Source organism: Euphorbia lathyris, chromosome 5 (genome assembly GCF_963576675.1).
Source record: "Euphorbia lathyris chromosome 5, ddEupLath1.1, whole genome shotgun sequence".
NCBI lineage: Eukaryota > Viridiplantae > Streptophyta > Magnoliopsida > Malpighiales > Euphorbiaceae > Euphorbia > Euphorbia lathyris.
The window spans coordinates 76,159,582-76,171,562 of NC_088914.1; the positions used below are offsets into that span (position 1 = coordinate 76,159,582).

The following is an 11,981-nucleotide window of genomic DNA, read 5'->3' on the forward strand; positions in this document are numbered from 1 at the left end:
GAGTAACCTAATGAAATTACTGACTCCAACAATTTTTTAAGAACAAATCATTAGGGTCGGTTTTTAATTTCCGTTGCAAATATAATTATTATTGGAGACAATTTTTTCAAGAAACCAACCCAATGAAATTATTAGGGTCGGTTTTAAAACAAACCAACCCCAATTATTCTTGTTTCAAAAAAAAAAAAAAAACCCCAATTATTCTTTCATGTGGCATCGGTTTTCATAAAAAAAAAACCAGACTCCAATTATAAATGAGTAACCTAATAAAACTAATTTTTTTATCACGCTGTCATCTTCCCCAACAGGTCACGCAGTGGCTTTCGATTTCCCCTAAGTCGTCTTCCCATGTTCACGCAGTGGCTTTCGGATCTCACGGTATAAGCCAGACTTCGCAGAGAAATTCGGGTATATCTCTCAATCTTTTAAGTTTCACTCGATTTTTGGTCTACTTAATTTGGTTTATATAAAGTTAATCTCAAGCTGTCTCTTTCTTGTTCTACTATATCGAGTTCATATCTATGGCGTCTTGGAAAGCGATTGTTATAGGTCTGATTAGTTTCCACAAACGCTGTAACTTCTTCCTTCTCTTCTGCCTCCTCATCGCAAATTGACTATCTGCAGTGTAGAATCTCGACGGTCGGAGATCCTTCAGTCTCGATGATATTAGTTATTGACCAATGGCTCGAATAAGCTATTTTTTTAAAGATATCTGAGCTGTGGAAATTCATCAAGCTACTTCATAAGTACCGCCATATCCTTGTTTTGGTTGCTTGCGAAAATGTAGATATGGCTTTAGATGATCCAGTAAAGCTCTCGCCAATGAGTCCCTACTGTACAGTGGTATGTTCTATTCTCCTTAGTAGAAAGGTAATATCTAATTCTTTTAAATTGTATATTGGAAATAAGCCTGTGAGGCACATTTGGCTATTGAGCAATCAGTACTCATTTTCTTGGTACGTCTAGGGTTGAGCATTTAAAACTTCATTTGTGAAAATAATTGTATTCAGGTTTTGGGGGCACGTCTAGTATTTTTTTACCTATTGCTGGTCAACTATCAGAGTAGATATATTTGTGTTATTTTTGGTTACCGTTTCTACTTAACTTTCATAATATGGATGATGGAGAGGACAGAAACTACTCAAAACTAGTCAGTCTTTGGGCAGTTTATGTTTAGAACTACATGTGGAGAAGTTAATAGAATTTTCCTTAAATCTTTGTTATACACATGCTTATTAGTATAGCTAGTTAGAAACGTATACATATGAAAGAAACAAATGGTCATAGTGGCAAGCATTGCAACTTGATAGCACCTTATACATATTGCAGCATATGATGAAGAGCTGGCACGAGCTGGGAAAGAGAAAGAACTAGCTCTGAGAATTTCTTTTGAGAATGAGAATGAGAATTTTTTTAAAAGTCAGATTCATATTGAATATCTATTGATCGTAGGAACTAGGAACAAAAAATTTCCTCATTGGGGATTTTTATCAAACATATGGTGAGGATGCAAAAAGTTGATGATTATCAACCAAATTGACACATACAGCTACCAATTGAGTCAATTCAAACACAAATCAACTAGTATGTATCATTATTGTTCATCAAATATCAAGCAATTTGTATATTGATCATTAAGGCCAAGTCTTACCCCAGGAGCTTCTTAGTTTCGCACAATCTCAGGTACACAGACTTAGCATATAAGTGTTTGGCAATTTATGGTTGATTATTTTGATCATATTAGAAATTAATTAATTAATGTGACAGGATGATTACATACTTGGTAAAAACCCAAACTCTATGAGCTACTTGGTTGGATATGGAGAAAAGTATCACTACAACAAATCATCACTTGTACCACGGTTAAAATCGTGGCCTAAGTGTAATATTTTCGTGGCTATGCTATTTAGCCACGAAAATTCAAGGTAGGCACAAGTGAACGTGACTAAGTAGTTGCCACGGAAAAATAGTGGTAGTGGCATAAATTGGTTTTTATGCCACGTGAAAATCCATGGCTAATCGTATATATTTGCCACGAATAAAATCGTGGCAAAAGTAAAAAACTTGTGGCAAAATATAACAACCTGTGGCAATCAATTCTACTTAGCCACGAGAATTATCGTGGCGAATATAGGACACAACTTACTAGAAATCTTACTTAGCCACAAGGATAACCGTGACAAAAATAAAACACTCATTCCTACAAACTTACTTAGCCACAAGCATAATCGTGGCAAACTTAATCAAATTTTGGTAATTTCTGTTATTATTATTATTATTATCATGGATTGAAAGGAGCAACACTAAAATCAAATGAAACAATAGAAAATAAACAAAGTCCAAATCTTAATCATTCTTAATGAAAAATAAATAATTATTAAATGAATATCAAATCATTCCATCATTCAACAAAAAGAACTTCTAGCAACATAAAAAAAAATTCTCTGAAGTAGAAAAAAGGGAAAAGTATAAAAATAAATCTTGTGGTTACACCGGTTTTCGATCGCACCCTTGTGGTTTAAAAGTTTACAAAATGGTACCTTGAGGTTTATTCCGTTAGCAAATACATACCAAATTGACTAACAGTGTTAAAAGTCAAAGAGAAAAGAATTAATTTGGTCCTTATATTTATTTATTTATTTTATAAATTAAACCCCCTTATTATCTAATTATTACAAACAAACCTCAAAATAAAAAATAAATATCACTTACACCATCTTCATCATCTCTCTTTAATTTTTTTTTTTTCTTCTTTCTCTCTTTTCTCTTTTCAACTTTGTTAATGTTTCTCTCTCTAAAATCAATTAATCTGATACAACACTGATCCGGAAAACACAATCCCGAAAAGGATGTTCCATATTGTGAACCAAAGAAATTTATTACATGAACTCGTCTCTATAGTGTAAAATTTCTCGTTAAACTAATTATGAATTAACAATATATATACATAGGTGCAAAAATGAATAAAAGAAAGGCTTAGGATACTCACCTAGGCTGGCCCATCAATGAGGAGTACGAAATAGCATTCTAAAATCCCATGAATCCATTTAAATGTGCAGACAAGAGCCTCCATCTTCTTCTTATAGACTCTTCTCTCCATCTCTTTTTTCAAGATCGAACTCCAAGCTTCCATGGCTGCAACCTTATTCCATCTTCTCTCTTTCTTTTCTATTTTCTCCTCTATTATCTTTCTTTATCCTGGTTTCATCTCAAAACCTTATGATTATTTCACGGCTATTACAGATAGGTTTTTCCTCTTTCGGTTCAAGGACGAAGAGATACAAGAGGCCACCACTGATTCAGTTTCGGGTGACGTCTCATCTGTTATTGTTTCCATTCTTGGGCCAGACTAGCTCGAGTTTCTTCCACCAACGATACACCAGATTGCTCCAATCTCACATTTTGCTATATATCTTCTAACTTCTTCTCATAGTGATCTATAAGGTCGACCTTTTTTCCAAAAATTCCAGCACGTCTATACTTCTACTGGGAAGGTTCTGATTGCAATTGAACAATCATTCCATAAAACTTCTGATTGAAACAGGGATACCACGAACTGACTATTTTCTATTTGGTGATGGTTCCGTTGCCGACAAACAACCCCACTTCACAATTCCAACATAAGATCCTAAGAATGCCAAGGATTAAAGAGAAAAATGATTGATTTCTCATTTTTATATTGAATTGATTTCCATTGATTCTAGAGGGAGAAATATTAACAAAGATGAGAGAGAATGGATGAGAGGGAAGAGAAATAAAAAATAAAAGGATAAATATTAACAAAGATGAGAGAGAGATGAAAGATGAGAGAGAGATGAAAGGTAAAGAAGAAAAAAAATTAAAAATTAAAGAGAGGAAGATGGTATAAGTGATATTTATTTTTTATTTTGAAAATTATCTATAATAATTATATAATAAGGGGGTTTAATTTATAAAATAAATAAATATAATGACCAAATTAATTCTTTTCCTTTGACTTTTAACACCGTTAGTCAATTTGGTATGTGTTTGCTAACGGAATGAACCTCAAGGTACCATTTTGTAAACTTTTAAACTATAAGGGTGCTATCGAAAACCGGTGTAACCACAAGGTTTATTTTTGTACTTTTCCCTAAAAACAATATCAAGAAAACCCGAAGTCTAAAATAAAGGTATCCAACACAAAGATTTATTTATTCTCGGATGGTATAGTGCATACGAATAACAATGGAAAAATCGTGGAGTTGAATATAATCAATTTTTCAAAGTTACAATGTACCCCTGATCCATCAGCTCCATGTTGATTTCTACAATTCCCAAACAATCATCTATTAAGAGTAAAAAAGTTCATTTTTAGTATATCAAAATTGAACTTAAATTTCATTGACAAATGTGTTACGAGGCAAGCTATTGCATACCACTTTTCTGCCAAGAGAAGCACTGCCTACCTAATATAAAAAAAAAAATGAACAATAATCAATAACTTTAGCAACCTCTTGATCCAACCTTGAAAGCTTTACTTGAAAATGCTTTGTGAATCAACTTGTATCAAAGCTAGCAAAAAAAAAAAAATCAAAGTATCAAACACTTAACATAACAGAGTAATTCTTTGCTCTATCCCAATTTTTTATTATTCAAATTGAGCAAAAATGACAACCTATACCAACTTGCCTTAATTATTAAATTACTAAAATGTCTTCGGTTTTCAAGACCATGACTTTGTACTTTTTTATAGTTTATTGTTAGAATCCTTGCTTAATGAAGTTTTGTGCACACAAGAAGACTAATATTCAAACCAGTAAATCTTTAAATTTTTTAAATTGTCGTTGAATTCTAATAGAAACAAACAAGATGATCTTTTCAACCCAAACAACAAACAAACAAGATGATATGAATATAGGAGTTGTTATTGAATTCATCCGAATTTGGAAATGAAAGGAACAAGGACAAACTACCCTCCCAGGAAGAACTCTCTCTCCCCTCTCTGCTCAAACCAGAACAATTCTGCAAAGAAGAAAATACATAACAAAATCAGCCTACCTTCTTCCCTTTCCAAACATTACTCTAATAGAAAAAGATGGTTACCCCTGCCAATTCACTAGTAGTTTATAACTAACTCTTCTCTCCTACTTACCCTATCCTTAACTGACTGATGATGAATTCACATTGCCTCTGTAAAACTTTCTTCTTCTTACATGTGTAGACTCTCAGGGCCTGACCTCAATAATAAGATCCAATAGATCCCCATTTTTGGCCCTTCCTCTACGAAATTCTCACCAAAACTTCAATAGCATATAATTAATTATGATTACAGTAACTCTGAAACTAATCAAGAGCTGCCATTTCTTCCTATATACACTTGAGATGCCATATGGATTTTTTAATTTCAAGTCAATATTTTTTATTCCAAATGCAATTTCAATGTCTAAATATTGATTGGAATGGTTAAAAGAATCAACTTAATAAGTCTCACGTCAAAATTTGAATATGATATATCACATTAAAATCATTAGAGACTCATAGTGGAGTTATAACTACATTTAAAATTTGTTCAAATATTATAATAAAATAATTATCTGTGACTTTTGAGTGCTTTCAAATATTACTTCTTATTTTCAAGTGCTTTCAAATAATAGTTCTAACTTTTGAGTGCTTTCATTTTCATCCCAAATAAATTTACAATATAGAATTGCGAGATTGATGCCTTTTGTTTTGAAGTGAGATGTCAACTTCCATAAGTTGTTGAATCACACAATCTTTGCATAAGACTTTTTCTGCTTTTCTTATTTTCTTTTTATGATTTATGAGAGAGGCATTTAAATTTTCTAACTGATTAAAAGTTTAAACAAAATAAAATTGGAACCTCAATATTTAAAAATAAAAGATCAGATGTGTAAGATCATAAATGAGGGAGTGAACCATATGAAAACAGCGAACATCAGGGCCTTACACTAACTGCTAATTGGTTAAAAGTTCCATGTCCAAATGATTCATCACACATACTTATATCACATTCAGTTAGAATACCAGATTTTGACCAAATTACAGAGCAACTTTCAACTCATTGGGGCCATCCAAACAAATAAAAAAAGAGAAAAATAAGCTAGCGAAATGAGAGAATGTATTGAGCATGGAAGACAACCTATATGAACTCACGATTGCAAATAGCTTTCCAACATATCATGCAAACTCAAAAGCTACATCTCTATTTTACACCAAATAATAGGAACATAGATCACTTCTATCCTCACATTTGAGAGTTATTCCCTCTATCAAGAGAAAAACTATGAACCAAATGAACCATTTCATTGCACGAGAACTTAAATAAACCAACAAAGTCATTCAAAAACATAAGTGGAAGGCTCAGTCATTACATTAGATTTTCCACCCAATCATGTAAAAGTTTGTTCGTAAATAAATCTAATGCCATGACTAAAAATAGCTTAACGGAACCAAACTGAGGGACCATATAGTTATTTAGAAAAGCATAAGGACTAACTGACTGATCTATTAGGTATAACCATATGCGCTAAATAATTGTTAATCCAATTTATTGTTATAATCCGTGTAATTTATGAGTAATTACGACTAGTTGTGACAATTCTAGTCCAATTAAATCAACATTCTGTTTTTTTCAAGCATTCAGCTCCTAATTTTTCAATTTGTCATACTCAGCCTCCACCAATTATTATCACACACATCAAGTCTGCCTAACCAGACCTTTAGCTCCAATTATCAAACCGGATAAATAATGTGTAGCCTATTTCACATGCATCTGAAATTACAACCTTTTATAGTTCAAAAAGTAATATGGGTCTAATCTGACTATATATAAACTGTAAAAATCTCCTTCCTTACTTGTGAAGAATGAAAGTATTCAAGCCTTTTGAGAAAGAAAAATGGATGCTAGAACGATAAAGAAAATGTATAAGAATAGGCCATAACTCCATTCTTTTTTACCTAATGAGAGAAGTAGTAGCATAAAGATTGAAAGAGTTGCAAGTTCATAAACTGCTGCTGATTTTGAGCAATAGCCAAACTTTTGGATGCACTGCTTCTGTGGTGAAGTCCTATTGGCTATGCTGACACAAAGGAAGTAAAATAGGTTGTGAGCATCAGTTTTGTAGTGATAATAAATATAATTTCAGATGAAAAGTTTTAAGAAATTAAATATGAAAGTAATAAAATGCTGGATAATGCTTTGAGTGGATAATGTTGTGAAACCGAGGCTGTGAGCAGTATTCATGTGCATTTGAAAATAATCCTCTTATGAAAGTAATCCTAATTGCAATTGAAGTTTGAACATATTAAATATTATGACCATAAAGAAGCATTAAAACTCCATTCAAGCATTATCCACTCAAATCCCTAATGTAAGCCATTGGAAAGAAGATGCAGAACCATAGGAACTAAGATGCAAACCAATATGAAATTAAAATCGAGCTCCCTGTTAATCTTAAATTGAATAATTAAATGTCTCCCTTTTCTATTTCAAAAGATCTAAGAACGAACTAATTCGAATTAGTTCTAAATTTCCCAGCAAGCAAAAAGGCAAAAGAAGTAACAGAAAATAGAGAGTTATAATACCGTATATGGCGTTGACGTGATGTTGTTGCCCAGAAATTGCCGAAGAGTAAGAATCAATCTGAAAGAACCTTAATATTCGACTTTTAGAGTCGATGGATACCGGACAGTGAAGGAAGCCTTTTGGCGCAGAAAGAATTTCAGAGATAGCAAGTATAGAGATAAACTAGGGTTAAGGAACAAACCAGGAGTCGCTGGCTTCTGAAATTTGGCTGCAAATGAAATTTTATTCTCCCTCCTACATTACCCCGCCACATTATCTAGATAAGAAATTGATATATTTAAAATTAATGATAAATAATTATTTAGTCCTATAGTTTACCTAATATACTAAATAGTTGATGAAAACGTATTTTATGGACTATTTAATTATTTTTAGAAAATAAAAACTCACTGATGTAATAGGTAACCACATTAGTAGTAAATAATTTATTATCCTAAAATTAATAGATTGAAAATAATTAATATATTCTTGCCACGAAATAAATTACTCATGGCATAAATAATTTTATGCCACGTATACAACTTTTTTCGTGGCATAATTAGATTTAGCCACACATAAAAAAATTGTGTGGCAAAATTCATGGCATAAGTGTATTTTTGCTACGAAAAAAATTTACCCGTGACATAAATATATCAAGTAATCTAAAGTTTGTGCTGTAATCTCTTTTTCCCGTGGCTAAATGAAAATATGCCACGAATTTTGAATTCCCATGGCATGATTCATGGCATAAGTGATGATTTGTTGTAGTGTATCCAGTTCATATGCACCATAAAGGATCTTCAATTGCGTCTGTCTTTGTTCTTCACTCTCCTATTGAATGTGTGCAAGGATTTGAGACATGGTATCATCGGCCTGAGTCAAATCCTAATGTTATACATGGGGCCCTTCTCGGAGGTCCTGATAAGAATGATAGTTTCTCCGATGATCGTTCCAACTATGAAAAAACTGAACATACACTTTCCGGCTCTGCTCCTCTTGTTGCCCTCTTCTCCAAGCTTCAACTTGCCTTTGGATCACCAAAAGGTATCAATTTTATACATCTATTTGCTCATGCTCAAATGCTTAAATTCAACTTACTTAATAGTTAGGAATAAAATACTAGCATTAAGTACATTAATGACAAATATACACTTTGGGCCTTGTCCTTTTATTTTATTTTTATGTCTTTTGCCTATTATTATATATCTATTTTTTTATTGGTCTGGGTCATATAGACGGGTACCATTCTAAAATATCACAAAATAGAGTAAAGTTTTCCTTTTACTGACTCAGATTCAATTTGGCTAATTTAATAATAAACATTAACACAGAGCTTGCTTGATGATCTGCTCTGCATCAGCCTCAGACTAACTTGCTTGCTATTGGCACAGGGGAGCCTCATCCATGATTTTGACTGTATGATAGTGGCAAAACAGTTCAATACTAAATTTAGTACTTCAACGAAACTAAGAAAGTAGAAAAGAAAGATTGATTTGAAACGTCAAAGCATGCGAAAGGAAGGAGTTCCAGCAGGTGTCATTGTCATATCAATACTACTTATGAATCTTATACATCCAATGCAGGCCAACATGCTTGAAGGAGGGGGTAAAACACCAATTCTCTACCCTTTTGAACTTGAGGAAATTGGATATGAACTTGTGGCTTACCCACTTTCCTTGATTGGGGTATCTATAAGAGCTATGCATGTATATTTTCATATGTGATAGAAGAAACTATATTTTTTGGGAAATTCAATAAGATTAATTTTTTTTTTCTTTTGTTGGTTAACTTTGGCAAAGCCTACTGAAAAATGAAACATTTTGAAAAATTGACAGTTACTTTCCTTTATGAATAGAACTCATACTACAAAAACTAGTAGAGATGCATGAAGGTGTAAATCTGCATGCACACAGTAAGGGAATATGAATAATGATAATTCATTTGTTTACGTATAGACATGATAACATAGTCTTATTATGGTTGCTTTGCTGCAAGCTTAATTACGACTACAAATACGGACGACCTTTCAGAGAGCTGCTTGCTTGAGTAGTTTAAGTTGTTGATGTAGTTGAGTACTATAGGATCACTTTATTAGGGGATAGTTCATTCATTAGGCCCAAAAAATAACTAAAATCTATCTTGTTATTCAAGATCCTACCTTTTTTGCTGACCTGCAGGATTCACTAAATGAGGTCGAATTCCTCCTCCTGGAAGCATGCCTAGCTTTGATGAAATAAATGAGACCTTAGGTTTCAATACTTATTATGAAGAAGATAAGCGGTATGCTACCAGCAGCAGCCAGCAGATCATCCAAGCAAGCTCTGTGTTAATGTTAATGCAGGTGAGTAATTATATAAGTTAAAGTATCTTGTTGGTAATTCAGTTTACTGTTGAGGTAAGAAAGTAGCTTAGGAGGAAAATAGTACTATGTATTTGCTCATGTTATATTTATTGTGGGCAGTAGTAGCATATGCATTTCTGGGCATTCTTATAAATGTTTTAATTGTGAGCAATAATCTGTAACTTGGATTCACGAGATATGCCATGTGAACTTAGGGAATTTGCTTGCATTGTTCACTCATGTCCATGAATTTAATGAATCTTAGTTTACATACTTGTGTTGATTGCAATGCTCGGTCAATTTCTTGGTGTCTGATTTGAATTTACTATTTCATTTTGACACCTGCAAGTTACAATCAATTATGTATGGCCTTATTGATGCTCGAAGGGAACATTCGTGGCATTCTATGGTTTGCTGTGAGTTGTTAGGCATTAGTTTTGAGAGTGCATTGATGCTTGAAGGGAACATTCCTGTCATTCTTATTCTTTAGTATTTCATTTTTCCATCTCTCAATTTGCAACAAGCCTCACCTTTTAAGTGAGAATATATATTAGACATATCATCATGATTCATGGGCATGTAACTATGTTGGACTGCTGAATAAGTTTTTTATTCTATCCGAATGAGAAGTATTTCATCTTTAATATCTTCTACAGGTTTGTAGCATTTTGTTGAGGTTAGGATGGAAAGATCTAATAGAAGAGAATCAAGTATTTCATGGTAGCCTGTGAAGCCAGATTGTTCTGTCTGCTATGATGTGTGTTGTGAGGCCTGATTGTTACGTCGTCTATGCTGATCTGCTTACCGTGCAGGGAAGTTAGCAGAAGCAAAGAAGTTTGTCCTTGAAATGCGAGTGAAGCCTAATGCACCAATCTGGGGAGCCTTACTCGGAGCTTGTCGAACATAAAAAAAATGCATAAATAGCAGAAATAGTGGGGAAGATTTTAATAGAGCTACTGCCATAACACAGTGGCTACTACGTGCTGCTTTTAAATGTTTATGCACTCACGAACAAGTGGGAAAACGTCGAGAGCATGAGACATATGATGAAGCAGAGAGGAGTAAAGGAACATCTTGGATATACTCTGATTGAGATAGATGGGAAAGTTCATAGCTTTACCATAGGAGACAAAACACACCTAGAAATTGTGAAGATCGAACGGATGTGGGAAGAGATTCTTAGGAAGATAAAACCGGCAGGATATACAGTAAGTACTGCTGATGCATTATTAATTTGACATAGACTAGGAGGAAAAAGAAAATGCCCTGCATAGACACAACGAGAAACTTGCTATAGCATATGGGATTATGAAGACAAAAGCTCATTCAAGTATTCGAATAATGAAGAACTTGAGAGTGTGTGAGGATTGCCATACAAAGGTTTATGAACGAGAGTTTATTGTGAGAGACGGGAATATGTTCCATCATTTTAAAGGAGGAATATGTTCTTCTGCAGATTACTAGTGAGTGAGTGAGAGGTGAAGTAATTTCAACTTATCCAAGGAAAGATTGATACACTCGTATAAAGCTTTTTGTTCAAATGTACTTGTTGTGGACAAACTTGATTGTGAGTGAAATGTAATTTCTTATGTTTATAAAAAACATGTAGTTTTCAATGCACTTGGGTTCATTTGACTATTCTATATATATTTTGCCTATATACATATATATTACAAATTATAATTTAATAAAAAATTAATATTAAATAAAAAATCGTATCGCCATTGGCATCGGTTTTGAATGTAAACCGTTGCCAAAGATCTTACAGTTTGCATCGGTTTTTACCGATGCCATTGATTTTTGGCAACGGTTGTTAGTACAAAATCGTTGCCAAAGAGCTTACCATTGGCATCGGTTTTACAAGAAAAATCCACGCCATTGGTTTTTGGCAACGATTGATTTACAAAACCGTTGCCAAAGAGTTTACCTTTGGCATCGGTTTTACAAGAAAAACCGACGCCTAAACCACTTCAGACACGCTAGTTGGAGTGGTTTTAGCAACGGTTTTCATAAAAAAAACCATTGCCAAAAGTGATAATATATTTGGCAATGGTTTTGAAAACCGTTGCCAAGTATTGGCATCGCTTACATTGG

General features: G+C 33.4%; 2 long non-coding RNA genes across 9 annotated transcripts; one reads left to right on the forward strand and one right to left on the reverse strand.

The window, feature by feature from the left end:
- The first annotated feature begins 273 nt into the window (after window positions 1-273).
- On the forward strand, window positions 274-11,505 carry LOC136229133 (uncharacterized). 3 transcript variants are annotated; one of them, XR_010688994.1, is made up of 8 exons: window positions 274-408; window positions 625-843; window positions 1,453-1,683; window positions 1,768-1,783; window positions 8,396-8,590; window positions 8,938-9,151; window positions 9,724-9,887; window positions 10,544-11,505. It is a non-coding gene; the product is annotated as an uncharacterized lncRNA (long non-coding RNA). The 3 variants fall into 3 exon arrangements; XR_010688993.1 differs by lacking the exon at window positions 1,768-1,783; XR_010688995.1 differs by lacking the exon at window positions 1,768-1,783 and having other exon boundaries at window positions 10,700-11,505.
- LOC136229132 (uncharacterized) lies at window positions 2,830-8,398 on the reverse strand. 6 transcript variants are annotated; one of them, XR_010688992.1, is made up of 5 exons: window positions 7,567-8,398; window positions 6,940-7,061; window positions 4,398-4,533; window positions 4,259-4,307; window positions 2,830-3,628 (listed from the first exon to the last, which is right to left on the reverse strand). It is a non-coding gene; the product is annotated as an uncharacterized lncRNA (long non-coding RNA). The 6 variants fall into 6 exon arrangements; XR_010688988.1 differs by having other exon boundaries at window positions 4,259-4,427; XR_010688990.1 differs by lacking the exon at window positions 2,830-3,628 and having other exon boundaries at window positions 4,147-4,307; window positions 4,398-4,427.
- Window positions 11,506-11,981: the final 476 nt, after the last annotated feature.